This window comes from Oncorhynchus tshawytscha, linkage group LG22, assembly GCF_018296145.1.
Source record: "Oncorhynchus tshawytscha isolate Ot180627B linkage group LG22, Otsh_v2.0, whole genome shotgun sequence".
NCBI classification, from domain to species: Eukaryota; Metazoa; Chordata; class Actinopteri; order Salmoniformes; family Salmonidae; genus Oncorhynchus; species Oncorhynchus tshawytscha.
The window spans coordinates 35,721,628-35,741,686 of NC_056450.1; the positions used below are offsets into that span (position 1 = coordinate 35,721,628).

General features: G+C 41.9%; 1 protein-coding gene across 5 annotated transcripts in view; it reads left to right on the forward strand.

Moving 5' to 3' along the window:
• Window positions 1-20,059, forward strand: part of gripap1 (GRIP1 associated protein 1) — a 110,156-nt gene that overhangs the window by 63,424 nt on the left and 26,673 nt on the right. The gene's annotated exons all lie outside the window — the stretch shown is intronic.

Sequence of the window (20,059 nt, forward strand, 5' to 3'; positions counted from 1 at the left end):
AGGTTGATATGACCTAATAAAGAAGTCTGTGCTCATCTCTCAAGGGACAGTGCTTGGCGTGCGCGCGCGGGCACACGCTGACTCCAGTTTGCAGAGTGGTGGAGGTAGGATCCTTAGTACCTCTTGTGCCCTGTAACAACCTTGGTTTTAACAATAAGAGGTCATTATTTAACAGTCATCCTCATTTAGAGGAAGTGGGTTGGACTTCCATCCCCCGCATATAAGAGATGATGTGGCTTCCTTCTCTCCTCTGTGTGTGCTCTCCTCCTGTTTTTCCTTTCACGACTGAATGATTTAACATTGGAATGCCAGGCTAGATTCTGTTAAGGCTGTCATCTTCCAATATTGTGGTGCTATGTGGTTGAAGGTTGAAGGTCTCCTGTTCCCTGGACTTGTCAGACTGCGTAAACAACGGGGTGAAGTGGGGGAGAAAAAAATACATTCTTAGCCGATGTCTTTGAAGAGAGAATTTTGGTTTTCACTTGAGATTTGGCTTATTTGCATGTTGTTTAAGGTAGCTAGAGCAGTGACACTACAGAGTATTCAAAATATGCATTGTGTAAATATTTAAAAGCACATTGTATCATTGCTAGATATGAAAATTTACACATCTGGCAAAGGAAAGCCCATAAAAGCTGACACTCAAAACCGGATATTAGTTGGATCCAATAATGATCTACCGTATCTTACAATGGTCATATTTACAGCCAACTGTGCTGTAATGTTAGTGCAGATGTTTTTTTGGTACAACAGGCGTGAGGGTGGGGCATAGCATTTTGTATTCAGGACAAACATATATATTTTGTAAAAAACCCTGCCCTTCCATAACATCAGCCAGATCCACAGAGCAGAGAAGGCTGTAGAGGCCATGGTTAAGGAATGGGGGCCTGACCTGTAGGAGGCAGGCAGTAAGGCGTTGGTGGTAGATGAGAGCTGACATTAGCAGGATGTAAATGATTCAGGATGCAGACATGCCTCAGTGAACCCAACACTCATCTTCAATAATGCAGCAGCAGGCTCAGCCCTCTGCTCAGCCCTCTGCTCAGCCCTCTGCTCAGCCCTCTGCTCCCTCTGCTCAGCCCTCTGCTCAGCCCTCTGCTCAGCCCTCTGCTCAGCCCTCTGCTCAGCCCTCTGCTCAGCCCTCTGCTCAGCCCTCTGCTCAGCCCTCTGCTCAGCCCTCTGCTCAGCCCTCTGCTCAGCCCTCTGCTCAGCCCTCTGCTCAGCCCTGCTGGTGAGACGCAGGCAGCAACGGGACAGGAGGAGAACCCAGTAATGTTAGTGCCTGGCTGCCTACCTGGTCAACACCCACACACACACACTGCCTGTCTGCTCTGCTGCACCATGCATCGTAACATAGTCCTTTCAGCAACTAAGTGGCATAACGTCATGTTCTTGTAGCTAATGGTAATGTACATGTTGACAGTTATTTAATTAATCAATTTTCCAACCTACTTTCCTTAGTGATTTTATTCACTTGTCTGAGGAATCTTACACAGCTTGTGGAAGTGGTTGCTGGGTAATGAGCCCCAAACTCTCCACACATTAACAGTGTGTGAATGATTCTACAGTAAAGTGTTCTCTCCCACCCTCTGAACCCGGAAGCCAGCTGCACAAATGTGTCGTAGGAAACACTGTTCAACTGACAACCGAGGTCATCCTGCAGGCACCTGGCCTGCCCCAAGGAGCTGCTAGAACGCCCCCCCCCGACCAGAAATGAAAAGCTGAAATACCTCCAGTAATAAACCCCTTTGTTATGGCGAGCCTAAATAAGTTCAGGAGAAAACATTTACTTAACAAGCCCTAAAAAGTTGCATGGACTCGCTCTGTGTGCAATAATATTGTTTAACATGATTTTTTAAATGACTGCCTCATCTCTGTAACCCACACATACAATTATCTGTAAGGTCCCTCAGTCGAGCAGTGATTTTTAAACAGAGATTCAACGACACAGACCAGGGAGGTTTTCCAATGCCTGGCAGAGAAGGGCACCTGTTGATAGATGGGTAAAAAAAACAACAGACATTGAATATCCCTTTGAGCATGGTGAAGTTATTAATTACACTATGGATGGTGTATCAATACACCCAGTTACTACAAAGATACAGGCGTCCTTCCTTACTCAGTTGCCGGAAAGCGCTCAGGGAATTCACCATGAGGCCAATGGGGACTTTGAAACAGTTTCAGAGTTTAATGACTGTGATAGGAGACAACTGAGGATGGATCAACAACATTGTAGTTACTCCTCAATACTAACCTAATTGACAGAGTGAAAAGAAGGAAGCCTGTACATCCTGTTTGCGACAAGGCACTAAAGTAATACTGCAAGAAATTAGGCAAAGCAATTCACTTTTTGTCCTGAATACAAAGCGTGTTTGGGGCAAATTCAATGCAACACATTACTGAGTACCACTCTCCATATTTTCAAGCATAGTGGTGACTGCATCATGTTATGGGTATGCTGGTAATCGTTAAGGACTGGGGAGTTTTTCAGGATAAAAAGGAGACTGATTGGAGCTACGGGAGAACCTGGCTCAGTCTGCTTTCCATCAGACACTGGGAGATGAGTTCATCTTTCAACAGGACAATAACCTAAAACACAAGACCAAAGAAGACTGAATGTTACTGAGTGGCCGAGCTAGTTTTGACTTAAATCTACTTGGAAATCTATGGCAAGACCTGAAAATGATTGTCTAGCAATGATCAACAATCAATTTGAGTATTTTGAACAGAATAATGGGCAAATGTTGCACAATCCAGGTGTGGAAAGCTCTTAGGGACTTACCCAGAAAGACACACAGCTGTAATTCTACAAAGTATATACTCAGGTGTGTGAAGACTTCTGTATTTGATTATTGACTTCTTAGGGCTGCAATCCCATTAACGGGATTGATGTGACAACCAGTGAAAGTGCAGAGCGCCAAATTCAAAGAACAGAAATCTCATAATTAAAATTCCTCAAACATGCATGCATCTTATTGTTAATCCCACCATGGTGTCCGATTTCAAATAGGCTTTACAGCGACACCACCACAAACAATTGTTAGGTCAGAGCCAAGCCACAGAAAAACACAGCCATTTTCCCAGCCAATGAGAGGAGTCACAAAAAGCACAAATGGAGAGAGAATTAATCACTAACCTTTGATGATCTTCATCAGATGACACTCATAGGACTTCATGTTACACAATACATGTATGTTTTGTTCGATAAAGTTCATATAAAAAAAATCTCAGGATACATTGGCGCGTTATGTTCACTAGTTCCAAAAACTGTGATATTGCAGAGAGCCACATCATTTTACAGAAATACTCATTATAAATGTAGATGAAAATACAATTATTAGACATGGAAATATAGATACAATTCTCCTTAATGCAACCGCTGTGTCAGATTTTTAAAAAGCTTTACGGAAAAAGCAAACCATGCAATAATCTGAGTACAGCTTTCAGACAGACAACAAAGCAGCCAAAAAGATATCTGCCATATTGTGCAGTCAACATTAGTAATAAATAGCATCATAAATATTCACTTACCGTTGATGTACTTCATCAGAATGCACTCCCAGGAATCCCAGTTCCACATTAAATGTTTTTTTTTCGATAATGTCCATTTTTGTCCAAAGAGCTACTTTTGTTAGCACGTTTGGTAAACAAATCCAAAGTCATGAAGCGCGTTCCCTAGTTGCAGACGAAATGTCAAAAAATGTCCCACTTCACAGTAGAATCCTCAAACAAGTTTCTAAAGACGGTTGACATCTAGTGGAAGCCTTAGGAAGTGCAACATAACCAATATCCCACTGTGTATTCAATAGGGGCTGGGTTGAAAATCGACCAACCTCAGATTTCCCACTCCCTGTTAGGATTTCTTCTCAGGTTTTTGCCTGCCATATGAGTTCTGTTATACTCACAGACGACATTCAAACAGTTTTAGAAACTTCCGCGTGTTTTCTATCCAATACTACTAATAATATATATATATTAGCATCTGGGACTGAGGAGCAGGCAGTTTACTCTGGGCACCTTTCATCCAAGCTACTCAATACTGCCCCTGCAGCCATAAGAAGTTAATAAATTTGCAAACATTTCTAATAGCATGTTTATTATGGGGTATTGTGTGTAGATGCGTGAGAAACTCTTTAATCCATTTTGAATTCATGCTGTAACACATCAAAATGTGGAATAAGTGAAGTGGTATGAATACTTTCTGAAGGCACCGTATTTAAGAGTTTTGAGGAGTGATCAGTTGGTGTAATAGAGATGTCTTGATGTGTTAGACAGCGGTCTAGCGATGGAGGCAGAGGGCGAGAGACGAATGGAGATCATCAATAATATGACATTTGAAATGCCTATTATTTTTACTTTTCAATGTTTACTGTTAATTTCTACTCATTTCCATTTAGTTTTTTTTTATATTTCACTTGCTTTGGCATATGTTTCTCATGACAACAAATTGAATTGTGATTGTTAGAGAGCGATGAAGAGTCATATTAGTCACATGCGTAGAATACAACGGGTGTAGACTTCACCGTGAAATGCTTACTCTCCCAACCAGGCTATTTACAAGGAGTACCGGTACCGAGTCAATGTGCAGGTCAATGTGCTTCTACACCTGCATTGCTTGCTGTTTGGGGTTTTAGGCTGGGTTTCTGTACAGCACTTTGAGATATCAGCGGATGTATGAAGGGCAATATAAATAAATTTGATTTGATTTGCAGGGGTACAAGGCAGTTGAAGAAATGTAGGTAATATGTACATGTAGGTAGGGGTAAGAGTGACTAGGCTATCAGGATAGACAGAGTAGCAGCAGAGTGTGTGTGTGTGTGTGTGTGTGTGTGTGTGTGTGTGTGTGTGTGTGTGTTGGAGTGTCAGTGGAGTATGTGTGAGGTTTTGGGTAGAGTCCGGTGAGTGTTCATAGAGCCAGTGCAAGAGAGTCAGTGCAAAAAACGGGTGTCAATGCAAATAGTCCGGGTAGCCATTTGATTAACTGTTCAGCAGTCTTATGGCTTGGGGTTAGAAGCTGTTCAGGAGCCTTTTGGTCCCAGACTTGGCGGTCCGGTACCGCTTGCTGTGCGGTACTACAGAGAACAGTCTATGACTTGGGTGACTGGAGTCTTTGACAATTTTTAGAGCCTTCCTCTGACACCTCCTGGATGACTGGAAGTTCGGCCCCAGTGATGTACCGTTCTCACTACCCTCTGTAGCGCATTGTGGACGGATGCCAAGCAGTTTCCATATCCATCGGTGTTAAAGCAAGTCAAGATGCTCTCAATGGTGAAGCTGTAGAACTTCTTAAGGATCTGAGGGCCCATATGCCAAATATTTTCAGCTTCCTGATGGGGGGAAAAGTAATTGTTGTGTGCCTTCTGGTATGCTTGGACCATGATAGTTCCTCAGTGATGTGGACATTGAGGAACTTGTAGCTCTTGACTAGTGGTTTAACGGACCGTAGTTGATCCGTGATAAGTACGGATCACCCCCCACGGTTCGGCCCGAATGTGGATCAATTGCTAAGTTTAACCATCATAGTGTGTAATACAGTTTTACTGCCGCGGTTACTTTTAAAGTAATAATTCCCTAAATCTCGATGCAGAGTTGCAGTGAAAAGATAAAGACAAGACATATGTGTGCTGTGTTTTACTCTGAAGCCTGAATGTTGATTTGATTATTTTTTTTAAAGCAGTTGTGTGTATTATTCACGTGAACGGGGCCTGTTGAATGCCAAAGAATCAATCCTGGATGCTCGCGTTGCAAAAAGCCAAGAAGACTAAAGAGCAGTGACAGCCATGGCTAGCAGAGGAGCTGAAGAACTGGAAAAGCCTCCCGCTTCATGTAAGTCTCATGTATGGGAGCATTTTGGCTTCCCTGTCAAATATGATGACGGAAGAAGGGTGGTGGACAAGACCATTACGGTGTGTAGGCATTGTGCCACAAGAAATCTTGACTTGATCATGGAAATACATCGAGCATGGCCACACATTTAAAGCATCATCACCCTGGTGTGTCAGGGACGGAATCCAACTCTCAGTGAACCAGATGGACCGCCTCCTTGGGAGGATCAGGGAGGTGGTTTCCTTTTTCCACCGAAGCCCAACAGCCACTTATGTGCTTAAGACCAAGTAAGAAATGTTACAGCTACCGACCCACAAGCTCATACACCATGTCACAACAACATGGAACTCCACTTATGACATGTTGGAGCGCCATCTTGAGCAGCAGGCAGCTGTATAGTCTGCACTGACAAACAAGACCCTGAAAAAAACAGTCATCGTCACCTTGTCTGATGACGTGAAAGTGGCAGAGGAGGTCCTCCAGGTGCTCAAACACCTCAAAACAGGGTCAGCCTGTGTTGTTGCCTACCCTCACCACCTGGGGGTGGCCCGTCAGGAAGTCCAGGATCCAGTTGCAGAAGGTGTTGATTAAACAAGTTTAATCCCATGGTCCTTAGTGCCCTCCAAGCTCATCACTTAGCTATGGTGTTGAACTCTGAGCTGTAGTCAATGAACAGCATTCTCACGTTGGTGTTCCTTTTGTCCAAGTGGGAAAGGTCTGTGTGGAGTGTGTGTAGATAATGCCTCATCTGTAGATCTGTTGTGGCAGTGTGCGAATTGGAATGGGTCTGGGATGATGGTGTTGATTTGAGCCATGACCAACCTTTCTAATCACTTCATGGCTATAGATGTGAGTGCTACGGGGTAATAGTAATTTAACTTGGCGTTGTTGACACAGGGACTATGGTGGTCTGCTTGAAATAAATAGGTATTACAGACTATATCAGGGAGAGTTTGAAAATATCAGTGAAGACACTTCACTGGCCAGCTGGTTAGCGCATGCTCGGAGTACACGTCCTGGTAATCTGTCTGGCACCTCAGCCTTTTGAATGTTGACCTGTTTAAAGGTCTTACATTGTCTATGAAGAGTGTGTTCAGTCATCCGGAACAGCTGGTGCTCTCATGCATGGGTCAGTGTTGCTTGCCTCACTGCAAGTGTAGAAGGCATTTAGCTTGTCTGGTAGGTTCTCGTCACTTGGCAGGGTTTCCCTTTTTTTTTCATGATAGTTTGCAAGCCCTGCCACAGCCGACGAGCATCAGAGCCAACAGAGTAGGATTCAATCTTGGTCCTGTATTGACGCTGATTTCTTATAAACGTCTTGATTAGTGTCCCGCTACTTGAAAGCGGTAGCTCTAGCCTTTAATCTATGGCTTCTGGTTGGGATATGTAGGAACGGTCACTGTGGGGATGATGTTGTCAATGCACTTATTAATGAAGCCAGTGACTGATGTGGTAAACTCCTCAATGCCATCAGATGAATATTTGCTTTTAAGCTGGAATCAGGAGGATAGAGTTAAGGTCAGATTTGTGTGAGGGAGAGCTTTGTATGCGTCTCCGTGTGTGGCGTAAAGGTGATCTAGAGTTTTTTTACCGCCTCTATTTGCACAGGTGACATGCTGGTAGAAATTAGGTAAGACTGATTTCAGATTTCCAGCATTAAAATCACTGGCCACTAGGAGTGCTGCTTCTTGTTAAGCATTTTCTTGTTTGCTTATGGCCCTATTCAGCTAATCAGAGATGCGGACTTGAGTCACGTGACTCAAGATTTGTTTGTCATCTTGCACACTATGTAAGCCTATCTGTCCTTTTATATTGGAGTGCTTCAGGTTCTGTGCATTCTGTTCTGTGTCTTGACCGATCAGATTCAAGGTAATCGCAGGTTGCGCTGGGTGGGCACAAAGCGCATCATCTAGCAAAGTGTGCCCCGCTCCACTGTCCTCCGGTATTTATGATAACATGAACATGATAACACATCACTCCAGATTTACACAAGCAAGAACTCTAAACAGAAATGATGCAGCAACCTACAGCTAAACTGTATTGGAAGATAAACGAGACAATTTCTTAGTCTGATCAACTAGGCTAATGATAACAACCGTAAAGACCCTGCGGCAGAATGAATCAGTTCGACGGGCCTTTGGTTATCATAGGGGGGCACGTTTTTCACGGACCTCCTATGACTGCAGTGCTCGTGTCTTCACATTAGTTTTAATGGTTTTATTAGTAAACACTACAGGCAGCTCGTGAGTTTCAAGTTTGTGCAAGCTTACAATTTATCCTAATATTTCTACCGGTCTGTGTGCCAGTTATGTTTATATTGGACATTTCTTGGAACAGTTTATTTTCAATAATATCATTTTTCGTTTCTCAAAGTCATTGTCACATGGTTCATCAAAAAAAATCAAAAGTAATTTGATTAAAAAATCTAGAAGTTTAAATTCAACTATGCCGAGAGCACGAGCCTCTGCCATAGGGACACATTGATACACTGTGATCTACTGGATGCCAAAGAAACGTCAGCGTAGAGATGCAGCTCTAGGCCTAGGACTTCCATCGCCAACTAAGTCAAATACATACATAGGCCTTAAGCCAACAAATAAAAACAGTAGAAAATATCCTGATGAAAATGTAGGTTCTTTCAATCACATTCATCTATCTACTCCCCCTGTCTGCTTCCATCTCCATCTGTCTTGACTTGAGCTTTTTGCTAGTGAGGTGCAACACTGTATCAAATCATCACTTGGTCCTGCCGCACTAGCGAACTGAGTAGTATGTCCTTCGCGTCCGACTCATTAAAGTACAAATCCTCATCCAAATCGAGGTTAGTGATCGGTGTTCTGATGTCCAGAAGCTCTTTTAGGTCATAGGAAATTATTGCGAAAACATTATGTGCAAAAAATATCAATGCAAAAATAATTTGGTAAGGAGCACCTAAAACATCAGTTATTCCCTCCAGCGCTTTTCTTTAGCGATAAATGGAGAGAGAGAGAGAGTTACACCCTCAGATTAGACACACTATTTTTTTTAAACCATTCCAATTTTGATAATCTTGCATATCTATTAGTTGAAATACCACAGTGTGCCTTCACAGCAGCAAGATGTGTAACCTGTTGCCACAAGAAAAGGGCAACCAGTGGAGAACAAACACCATTGTAAATACAACCCATATTTATCAGTCTATTTATTTTCCGTTTGCACAAAGGTTATTAATAGCCATAATGTGACATTTGAAATGTCTCTCTTCTTTTGAAACTTCTGTGAGCGTAATGTTTACTGTTCATTTCTGATTGTTTATTTCACTTTTGTTTTTATCTATTCCACTTGCTTTGGCAAGGTAGACATGTTTCCCATGCCAATAATGCCCTTTGAATTGAATTGAGAGAGAGATGGAGCGAGAGAGAGATGGAGCGAGAGAGAGATGGAGCGAGAGAGAGATGGAGCGAGAGAGAGATGGAGCGAGAGAGAGATGGAGTGTACTAGGGATTATGGGAGTTGGTTAATGGGGCAGTCAGTCAGGTCTGCGCTGCAGTCGTGTGGACAGGGAGTTTATTCGTAGACTAGATTCCTCTCCTGGTTAAGTGCTCTTCCCTGCTAGAGAAGTTTTATACTGCTGCAGTCTGTAACCCCCTTGTCTTGTACACCACTGCTGCAGCTGCGTGACGTAGGCCACTGTCTAACCTTTTCATCCAACACTGTTTGTTCTGCTTGGACAACCCCAGAAACGCCCAACCTTCTAGAATGAAGCAGCCTACAGGTCGATGTTTTATTGGATGTGATAAATCACAGTAGGTGCTTTATCAATTTGGGAAGCGTGTTGATTATTGCATCCTTTCTTTTTCACAAAGCCTCATTTATTTTCTCTGAACCTGTTAATGGAAACAATGTCATGGGATTGCTCCACACAGAAAGTCATTTTTAATAATGAAGTTGTTACAAGTGAACATTGTATAGATCTGCTCTCTTGTAGATGAATGATTTATCACTGGAAATGACATGTGCAATGTAGTGCGTCCATAACACGAAACGACATGTGTAATGTAGTGCGTCCATAACACGAAACGACATGTGTAATGTAGTGCGTCCATAACACGAAATGACATGTGTAATGTAGTGCGTCCATAACACGAAACGACATGTGTAATGTAGTGCGTCCATAACACGAAATGACATGTGTAATGTAGTGCGTCCATAAACGAAATGACGCGTCCATAAATGACATGTGTAATGTAAGTGCGTCCATAACACAAAACGACATGTGTAATGTAGTGCGTCCATAACACGAAACGACATGTGTAATGTAGTGCGTCCATAACACGTGTAAATGACATGTATAATGTAGTGCGTCCATAACACGAAACGACATGTGTAATGTAGTGCCTCCATAACACGTAAAACGACATGTATAATGTAGTGCGTCCATAACACGAAACAACATGTATAATGACATGTGTAATGTAGTGCGTCCCTAACACGAAACGACATGTGTAATGTAGTGCGTCCATAACACGAAACGACATGTGTAATGTAGTGCGTCCATAACACGAAACGACATGTGTAATGTAGTGCGTCCATAACATGTGTAATGTACGTCCATAAACGACATGTGTAATGTAGTGCGTCCATAACACGAAACGACATGTGTAATGTAGTGCGTCCATAACACAAAACGACATGTGTAATGTAGTGACGTCCATAACACGAAACGACATGTGTAATGTAGTGCGTCCATAACGACATGTGTAATGTAGTGCGTCCATAAACGACATGTGTAATGTAGTGCGTCCATAACACGAAACGACATGTGTAATGTAGTGCGTCCATAACACGAAACGACATGTGTAATGTAGTGCGTCCATAACACGAAACGACATGTGTAATGTAGTGCGTCCATAACACGAAACGACATGTGTAATGTAGTGCGTCCATAACACGAAACGACACGTATAGCGCCTTCAGAAAGTATTCATACCCCTTGACATATTCCACATTTTGCAGTGTTAGACTGATTTCAAAATGTATTAAATTGTTGTTTTCTTCACCCATCTACACACTATACCCCATAATGACAAAGTGAAAACTTGTAATAAGAAATGTTTGTAAATGTATTGAAAAGCAAATACAGAAGAAGTATCTAATTTACTTAAGTTTTCACACCCCTGAGTCAGTACATGTTAGAAGCACCTTTGGCAGCGACTACAGATGAGTCTTTCTGGGTAAGCCTCTAAGAGCTTTTCACACCCCTGAGTCAGTACATGTTAGAAGCACCTTTGGCAGCGACTACAGATGAGTCTTTCTGGGTAAGCCTCTAAGAGCTTTTCACACCTGGATTGTGCAACATTTGCTTATTATTATGTGTTGAATTCTTCAATCACTGTCAAATTGGTTGATCATAGCTAGACAACCATTTTCAGGTCTTGGCAACTATTTTCAAGTAGATTTAGGTCAACACTGTAACTCGGCCACTCAGGAATATTCACTGACTACTTGGTAATCACCTCCAGTGTAGATTTGGCCTTTGGTTTTAGGTTATTGTCCTGCTGAAAGGTTTGTTCATTTCCCAAAGTCTGATGGAAAGGAGACTTTTTTTTGTGCTTTGTTGCAAACAGGATGCATGTTTTGGAATCATTTTTGTTCTGTAGTCTTCCTTCTTTTCACTAGGTTAGTATTGTGGAGTAACTACAATGTTGTTGATCCATCCTCAGTTTTACCCATCTACCAATAGGTGCCCTTCTTTGCCAGGCATTGGAAATCCATTGTGGTTTTGTTTGAATCTGTGTTTTAAATTCACTGCTAGCCTGAGGGACCTTACAATTATCTGTATGTGTGGGGTACAGAGATGAGGTAGTCGTTCAAAAATCTTGTTAAAAACTATTATTGGACACAGAGTGAGTCTGTGACTTGTTAAATTGTCCTCCTGAACTTATTTCGGTTTGCCATAACAAAGGGGTTGAATATTTATTGACTCAAGACAGTTCAGCATTTCATTTTTAATTAATTTGTATAATTTTGAAAAGCATAATTCCCTTCTGACATTTTTATTTTTTTATTTTACCTTTATTTAACCAGGCAAGTCAGTTAAGAACAAATTCTTATTTTCAATGACGGCCTAGGAACAGTGGGTTAACTGCCTGTTCAGGGGCAGAACGACAGATTTGTACCCTGTCAGCTCGGGGGTTTGAACTTGCAACCTTCCGGTTACTAGTCCAACGCTCTAACCACTAGGCTACCCTGCCGCCCCAATCATGGGGTATTGTGTGAAGGCCAGTGACAAAATGTTTAATTCTGGCTTTAACACAACACATTTAGGAAAAATTCAAGTGGTGTGGATACTTTCTGAAGATACTGTACACTTTCAACATGCAGGGCATCATTGTTTCTATAGATCTAGCCTGTATACCTCCTGGTAGTGTTTCCACTTAGCCCACTCTCATCCTGTGGGAGTTGAGAGCAGGCTGGGCTGCAGTTAGTTGTAGTGCCTCTGAGGTGGCTGGCAGCCATGGCTCACTGTGTTGCTTCAGCAGTTCAGTAGCGCCAGGACCACTGAGACTAGTAGCATGGCCATGCTGGCATCTCAGTGCACTTCTGCAGCAAACCTCTCTTATGGGAGGAAAAGAGCTGGAAGGTTTCCATGATTCAAGAAAAGAGCCATTCTTACCTATTAGAGAGATCTTTGATGTGTTATCAGTGTTCTGTAGAATTCTAACCTTACCAGAGCAAAGTAGAATAACAGTGTTTGATTCTGAACAGGAGGTATCATTAGTTAAAGGAAGGTGAGAATGCTTACAGCATCAGTGAGTCGGTGTTGCAGATGTTGTGTCACTTTGTGTTATGGCAGTCTGCTCTGCATTTGGCTCCTGAGTGGCGCAGCAGGTTAAGTCACTGCATCTCAGTGCTAGAGGCGTCACTACATCACAACCATCCGTGATTGGGAGTCCCATAGGACGGCGCAGAATAGGCCCAGCTTCGTCCGGGTTAGGGTTTGGCTGGGGTAGGCCATCATTGTAAATACGAATTTGTTCTTAAAACTGACTTGCCTAGTTTGACTCAGATTTGATTTATTTTATTTAACGAGTATCCCCGCACTAGTACTAGAAGGAAAGATGGGATTGGAGATAAAGTACATCTAGGCTATATTCAAGTATAGCTTTTTGATGTGTCTTTCTATTGTATTTATTTTCCTATTAAGTACATTTCTTACTAGAATCACATGAAGATGAGGGTGACTTGTTAACGTCAAGAGCGCATCATTTTTGCACTGTATTATAGCAATGAAAGGCAGTCTACTTGTGGTGTTTACTGTCAGTCTTCACAGGTGACAAAAATGTCAAACATAGCCTGGAACAATAAAAGCAAGGCAATCCCACCAAAGGTTGGCTAATCTTTAACTTCTTATGGCTGGGGGCAGTATTGAGTAGCTTGGATGAATAAGGTGTCCAGAGTAAACGGCCTGCTACTCAGTCTCAGTTGCTAATATATGCATAGTAGTATATTTGGATATAAAACACTCTGAAGTTTCTAAAACTGTTTGAATGATGTCTGTGAGTATAACAGAACTCATATGGCAGGCAAAAACCAGAGAAAAAAATCCAACCAGGAAGTGGGAAATCTGAGGTTGGTCGTTTTTCAACTCATTCCCTATTGAAGATACAGTGGGATATTGGTCATGTTACACTTCCTAGGACTTCCACTAGATGTCAACCTTCTTTAGAAACGTGTTTGAGGCTTCTACTGGAAAGGAGGGGCTCATAAGGGCTCTGAGTCAGTGGTCTGGCAGAGTGCCACAGGCTCGTGAGGCTCGTTCACGTGAGAGGTAGCTCGCATTCCATTGCTTTTCTACAGACAAAGGAATTCTCCGGTTGGAACATTATTGAAGATTTATGTTAAAAACATCCTAAAGATTGTTTCTATACATCGTTTGACATGTTTCTACGAACTGTAACAGAACTTTTTGACATTTTGTCTGCTCCTAGTGACCGCGCTTCGCGAGGTTGGATTTGTTTACAAAATGCGCTAACAAAAGTAGCGATTTGGACATAAATGATGGACATTATCGAACAAAACAAACATTTAATGTGGAACTGGGATTCCTGGGAGTGCATTCTGATGAAGATCATCAAAGGTAAGTGAATATTTATAATGTTATTTCTGACTTCTGTTGACTGCACAATATGGCGGATATCTTTTTGGCTTCTTGGGTGTCTGAGTGCCGTACTCAGATTATTGCATGGTTTGCTTTATCCGTAAAGCTTTTTTTAAATCTGACACAGCGGTTGCATTAAGGAGAAGTTTATCTAAAGTTCCATGTATAACACTTGTATTTTCATCAACATTTATAGTGTTTTTCTGTGACTTGGCTCTGACCTAACGTAATCGTTTGTGGTGCTTTCGCTGTAAAGCCTATTTGAAATCGGAAACTGTGGTGGGATTAACAACAAGATTACCTTTTAAAATGGTATAAAATACTTGTATTTTTTAAATTGTGAGATTACTGTTGTTTGAATTTGGCGCCCTGCACTTTCACTGGCTGTTGTCATATCGATTCCGTTAACAGGATCTCAGCCCTAAGAAGTTTTTTAAAGGGGTACTTCAGGAATTTGGCAATGAAGCCCTTTTCCTACTTCCTCAGTAGATGGATCATGGATACCATTTCTATATCTCTGTGTGCAGTTTGAAGGATGTTGCTAACTAGCATTTTTTTTAAAATTGTATTTAAACTTTATTTAACCAGGCAAGTCAGAACAAATTCTTATTTACAATGACGGCCTGGGAACAGTGGGTTAACTGCCTTGTTCAGGGGCAGAATGACATATTTATACCATGTCAGCTCGGGGATTCAATCTAGCACCTTTTCGGTTACTGGCCCAACACTCTAACCACTAGGCTACCTGCCGCCCCAAAGCATTAGCTCAATGACTGGAAGTATAGAAAACTGCTAGGATGCTAGTAGATACCATAGACTTCTAGTCGTTGTGCTGAGCATCGGCTGGCAAAACTACCTCTTAACTTCCTTCCTACTGGATGCAGAGACATAAAAATGTTATCCATGAGTTCATCTGACTCTGGGTCAGTAGATAAAGGGCTTTATCTACTTCCCCTGAGTCAGATGAAGGGCTTCATTGCCAAAATCCCAAAGTATCCCTTTAAATGTTGGAACTAATGTCTCCATTATCAATGTGTTGTCACTTACTCTGCTGAGCAGCTTTTTCTTGTTAAGACAGCTCTTTCTTTATCAGCCACAGTACTGAAACACAATATTGATTTGTCACGGGAAACATGGTGAACTAAAATGAACCTTTTCTAAAATATTAAATACACATTTCCAAAGTGTCACACATGACTTGCATGCACCCCTGTACACACACACATATATTTAGTCTAGAGAAAGTTAACCTAGAATCTCCTCAGTGGGCTTGATGTTTCAAGTGTCAGATTGTGAAAGGTGATCTTGATTGGATGTGCCTGTCTCAACTGAGAGACGTGTCTCAGCATTAGGCTGACAAAGAGTACCCTTTGCAACGCTGGCAACCGATGCTGTTCAGACGATCTCTGCTCTTGACCCGTGTTGAACCCCACTTAACAGTGTGGCAGTTCAGCAGGGAGCTGACTTCATGGCCAGTGGAGCACTGTGCACCCTTCAAGTAGGGGACCTTGTGTCTACAAGGAGCTGACAATGTCATCAACTCCCCCAATAGAAAACATGTCCTCAATTAATCATGCCATTAGCTTGTCCAGTTACAATATCACATCAATGACGGCTGTCATGATCTTTAAGTAAAGCCTACTGCGTTTAGAGTTACAGCTGCTTTGACTAGGGCTGTGGCAACTGTGCACGCCCTTATCCAATTCAGAGGTGCATATTGAAGATATTGGAAGAACTGTCCACATTTACTTTTCGTCAGCCAACAAGATGAGTAGGTCTAACCAACAGCAAAAGCACTAGCCTATGTCAATCTACTATCCCCTATAGTCAACCTATTCTCTGCGAGAAATACATATTCCAAACGTAGTCTGGGACAGCTGTGGGATACTATAGATCCCAAATTAATACAACCACTAGCATCAAATAACCTTTTTTATGCAATGTGGCTGACACAACAGATCAGAACGTTTATCGCCTACTACCATGTGTGCATTGCTGCGCTTATCACAGCAAAACTATTAGTCTATTTCTTCACATTATAAGCGCAGCAATGCACACATGGTAGTAGGCGATAAGCGAGGCAATGCACACATGGTAGTAGACTATAAGCGCAGCAATGCACACATGGTAGTAGGCAATAAGCGCAGCAATGCACACATGGCAGTAGGCTATAAGCGCAGCAATGCACACATGGTAGTAGGCTATAAGCGCAGCAATGCACACATGGTAGTAGGCTATAAGCGCAGCAATGCACACATGGTAGTAGGCTATAAGCGCAGCAATGCACACATGGTAGTAGGCTATAAGCGCAGCAATGCACACATGGTAGTAGGCTATAAGCGCAGCAATGCACACATGGTAGTAGGCTATAAGCGCAGCAATGCACACATGGTAGTAGGCTATAAGCGAGCAATGCACACATGGTAGTAGGCGATAAGCGAGGCAATGCACACATGGTAGTAGGCGATAAGCGAGGCAATGCACACATGGTAGTAGGCGATTAGCGAGGCAATGCACACATGGTAGTAGGCTATAAGCGCAGCAATGCACACATGGTAGTAGGCGATAAGCGAGGCAATGCACACATGGTAGTAGGCGATAAGCGAGGCAATGCACACATGGTAGTAGGCTATAAGCGCAGCAATGCACACATGGTAGTAGGCGATAAGCGTGAATGTTCCATTAGCGGACAACACCATTATCAAAATTGACAGCAAATGCAATTATGCAGTTAATGCTTTTATTATAAAGGTGCATTTTTATGTTGAAAATTGTCTTCCCCAAACTTGAAACTCGCACGCTGCTTAAAAATGCCAGTTAGGCTCTACATCTTTTGTAAAGCGGATTAATGTGCTTAATTTGAAGACCTTTTGGCCACTTTAGTTGTGATACAAACCTTATTGAGAGAGCCAAGCCTATGGGTTCGTAGCTTCAAACCCCACAGCACGCACACCAATTGATTAATGAACTGCTGAATGTCTATTTTTTTTCTCTCTTGCTTTGTTTGCTCTTCAGTATTGTGTCTTATCTCTGATAGCTAATGCTTAGAGAAGAGCTTATGTCAGGTGTTGAAGTGTTGTGGTTGCAAGCCTTCTTTTGGGGTGTTGCTATAGGCCACCAAGTGCTAACAGTCAGTATCTAAATAAGATATGTGAAATGCTTGATAGTGTATGTGATGTAAACAGAGAGGTCCACTTTCTTGGGGACCTGAACATTGACTTGTTTTACATCAAGCTGTCTGCTCAACAGAAAGCTTCTCACTGTTTCCAGTGCCTGTAATCTGGTTCAGGTTATTAATCAACCTACCAGGGTGTTTACAAACACTACAGGAACAACATCATCCACATATATCGATCACGTTTTTACTAATAGAATTTTGTTCTAAATCTGTGTCCGTACCCGTTGGATGCAGTGATCACAATATAGTAGCAATATCCAGGAAAGCCACATTTCAAAATGTCGGGCCTAAAATAGTGTATAAGAGATCATACAAAAGATTTGGCTGTGACTCTTATGTGGATGATGTTAAACATATTTGTTTGTCTGATATGATTAATGAGGAGCATCCAGACGCTGCACTTGATGAATTTATGAAATTGCTTCTTCCAATTATTGATAAACATGAACCTGTTAAGAAACTGACTGTTAGAACTGTTAAGGCTCCATGGATTGATGAGGAATTGAACAACTGTATGGTTGAAAGAGATGGGGCAAAAGCAGTGGCTAATAAGTCTGGCTGCACATCTGACTGGCTGACTTACTGCAAATTGAGAAATGATGTGACTAAACTCAACAAAAAGCCAAGCACAATGACATAAAGACATTCAACGCCATCTTCCATCAAATCAGACGGCTTATTTATCACAAAACCATTCATGTTGCCAATTACAAGGGATATGGTCACCTATCAGACTATTCTTGATTTAATCTTGTCTTTACATATACTAAATAATATATGTGACATTTGTTTTGATTTAGAATTGACCATTATCATGCACCTGTATCAAAACAGGGGACCTCTTTGGTCCTTTTAAAAACCGAATGTATGTCAAATATTGTGTGCTATAGCTTGGAAATGAATAAATGTGACTGGATGACATGTTTCCAGTACTTAGGGCTGTTTTCCTAAAGAAGTTAACTCCGCTTTGTGTTTTGTTTTCTTGTCACGGTACTAAAAAGTATCACGGTACTGGTATCATCCCGGGCCTTGAACAGTTTCTCAACTTTAATGTTTCATTAAATAGCTACATTTCACTCCTTGATTCAACTTAAACTTCCAGAAACACTTTCGATGACCTTGTAATGCAATGTAAATACATACAGTTGAAGTCGGAAGTTTACATACACTTAGGTTGGAGTCATTAAAACTCGTTTTTCAACCACTCCACAAATTTCTTGTTAACAAACTATAGTTTTGGCAAGTCGGTTAGGACATCTACTTTGTGCATGACACAAGTAATTTTTCCAACAATTGTTTAGACAGATTATTTCACATATATATTTATACACCATAATTCCAGTGGGTCAGAAGTTTACATACACTAAGTTGACTGTGCCTTTTAAATTCCATAAAATGATGTCATGGCTTTAGAAGCTTCTGATAGGCTAATTGACATCATTTGAGTCAACTGGAGGTGTACCTGTGGATGTATTTCAAGGCCTACCTTCAAACTCAGTGTCTTTTTGCTTGACATCATGGGAGAATCAAAACATTGTAACCTCCACAAGTCTAGTTCATCCTTGGGAGCAATTTCCAAATGCCTGAAGGTACCACGTTCATCTGTACAAACAATAGTATGCATGTATTAACGCCATGGGACCACGCAGCTGTCATACCACTCAGGAAGGAGATGTGTTCTGTCTCCTAGAGATGAACGTACTTTGGTGCGAAAAGTGCAAATCAATCCCAGAACAACAGGAAGCCAGACTACTGTTTACAACTGCACATGGTGACAAAGATCGTACTTTTTGGAGAAATGTCCTCTGGTCTGGTGTAACAGAAATAGAACTGTTTGGTCATAATGACCATCGTCATGTTTGAAGGCATCTGCAAAACCCAGATTCGTCCAGCGAACTGCAAGATCCTAAAGCATGTCATCACTCCAGATAACGTGCTTCCACTGCTTCAGAGTACAATGGTGGCAAGCTTTACACCACTCCAGCTGATGCTTTGCATTGCGCTTGGTGATCTTAGGCTTGTGTGCGGCTGTTCGGCTGTTCGGCCATTGAAACCCATTTCATGAAGCTCTCGATTGACAGTTATTGTGCTGACGATACTTCCAGAGGCAGTTTGGAACTTGGTAGTTGCAACCGAGGACAGATGATTTTTATGTGGTACGCGCTTCAGCACTCGCTGTTCCCGTTCTGTGAGCTTGTGTGGTCTACCACTTTGTGGCTGAGCCGTTGTTGCTCCTAAACTTTTCCACTTCACAAGAACAGCACTTACAGTTGATCAGGGCAGCTCTAGCGAAGCCGAAATTTGACCAACTGACTTACTGGAAAGATGGCATGTTATGACAGTGCCACGTTGAAAGTCACTGAGCTCTTCAGTAAGGCCATTCTACTGCCAATGTTTGTCTATGGAGATTGCATGGCTGTGTGCTTGATTTTATACACTTGACAGCAACGGCTGTGGCTGAAATAGACGGATCCAGCATTTTGAAAGGGTGTCCACATACTTTTGTAGTTATAGTGTATGTGTTTTAAGTCTACCATGGGTATGCTAGAAGACCTAAACACATTATCACACAGGAGGTTCACAATTTTTTTTCTCAACTGTCATTGTTTGGCAATAGATCTATATCTGCCTTGTAGAGCATCTCTAGTGTTGTCTTTTCAAATGGTATTGGACGTGAGGAACAATATCTCATTAGTCAGACAGATAACTGCTCAGTCCCTTTCGTAAACTGTTGAGGGGTTTAAAGTACCTAACCAGGGATCTCCAGCAGGGCATACTCCTCCCAGAATAGACTGACTAGAATCAACTCACAGACCATATTGTAATGGGCCTGCTGCATAAAGTTATCAAGTGATTTAGATGTTGGCTAATGGATGGGTGATACTGCTGCATTTGGAACATTGATCTCAACATGT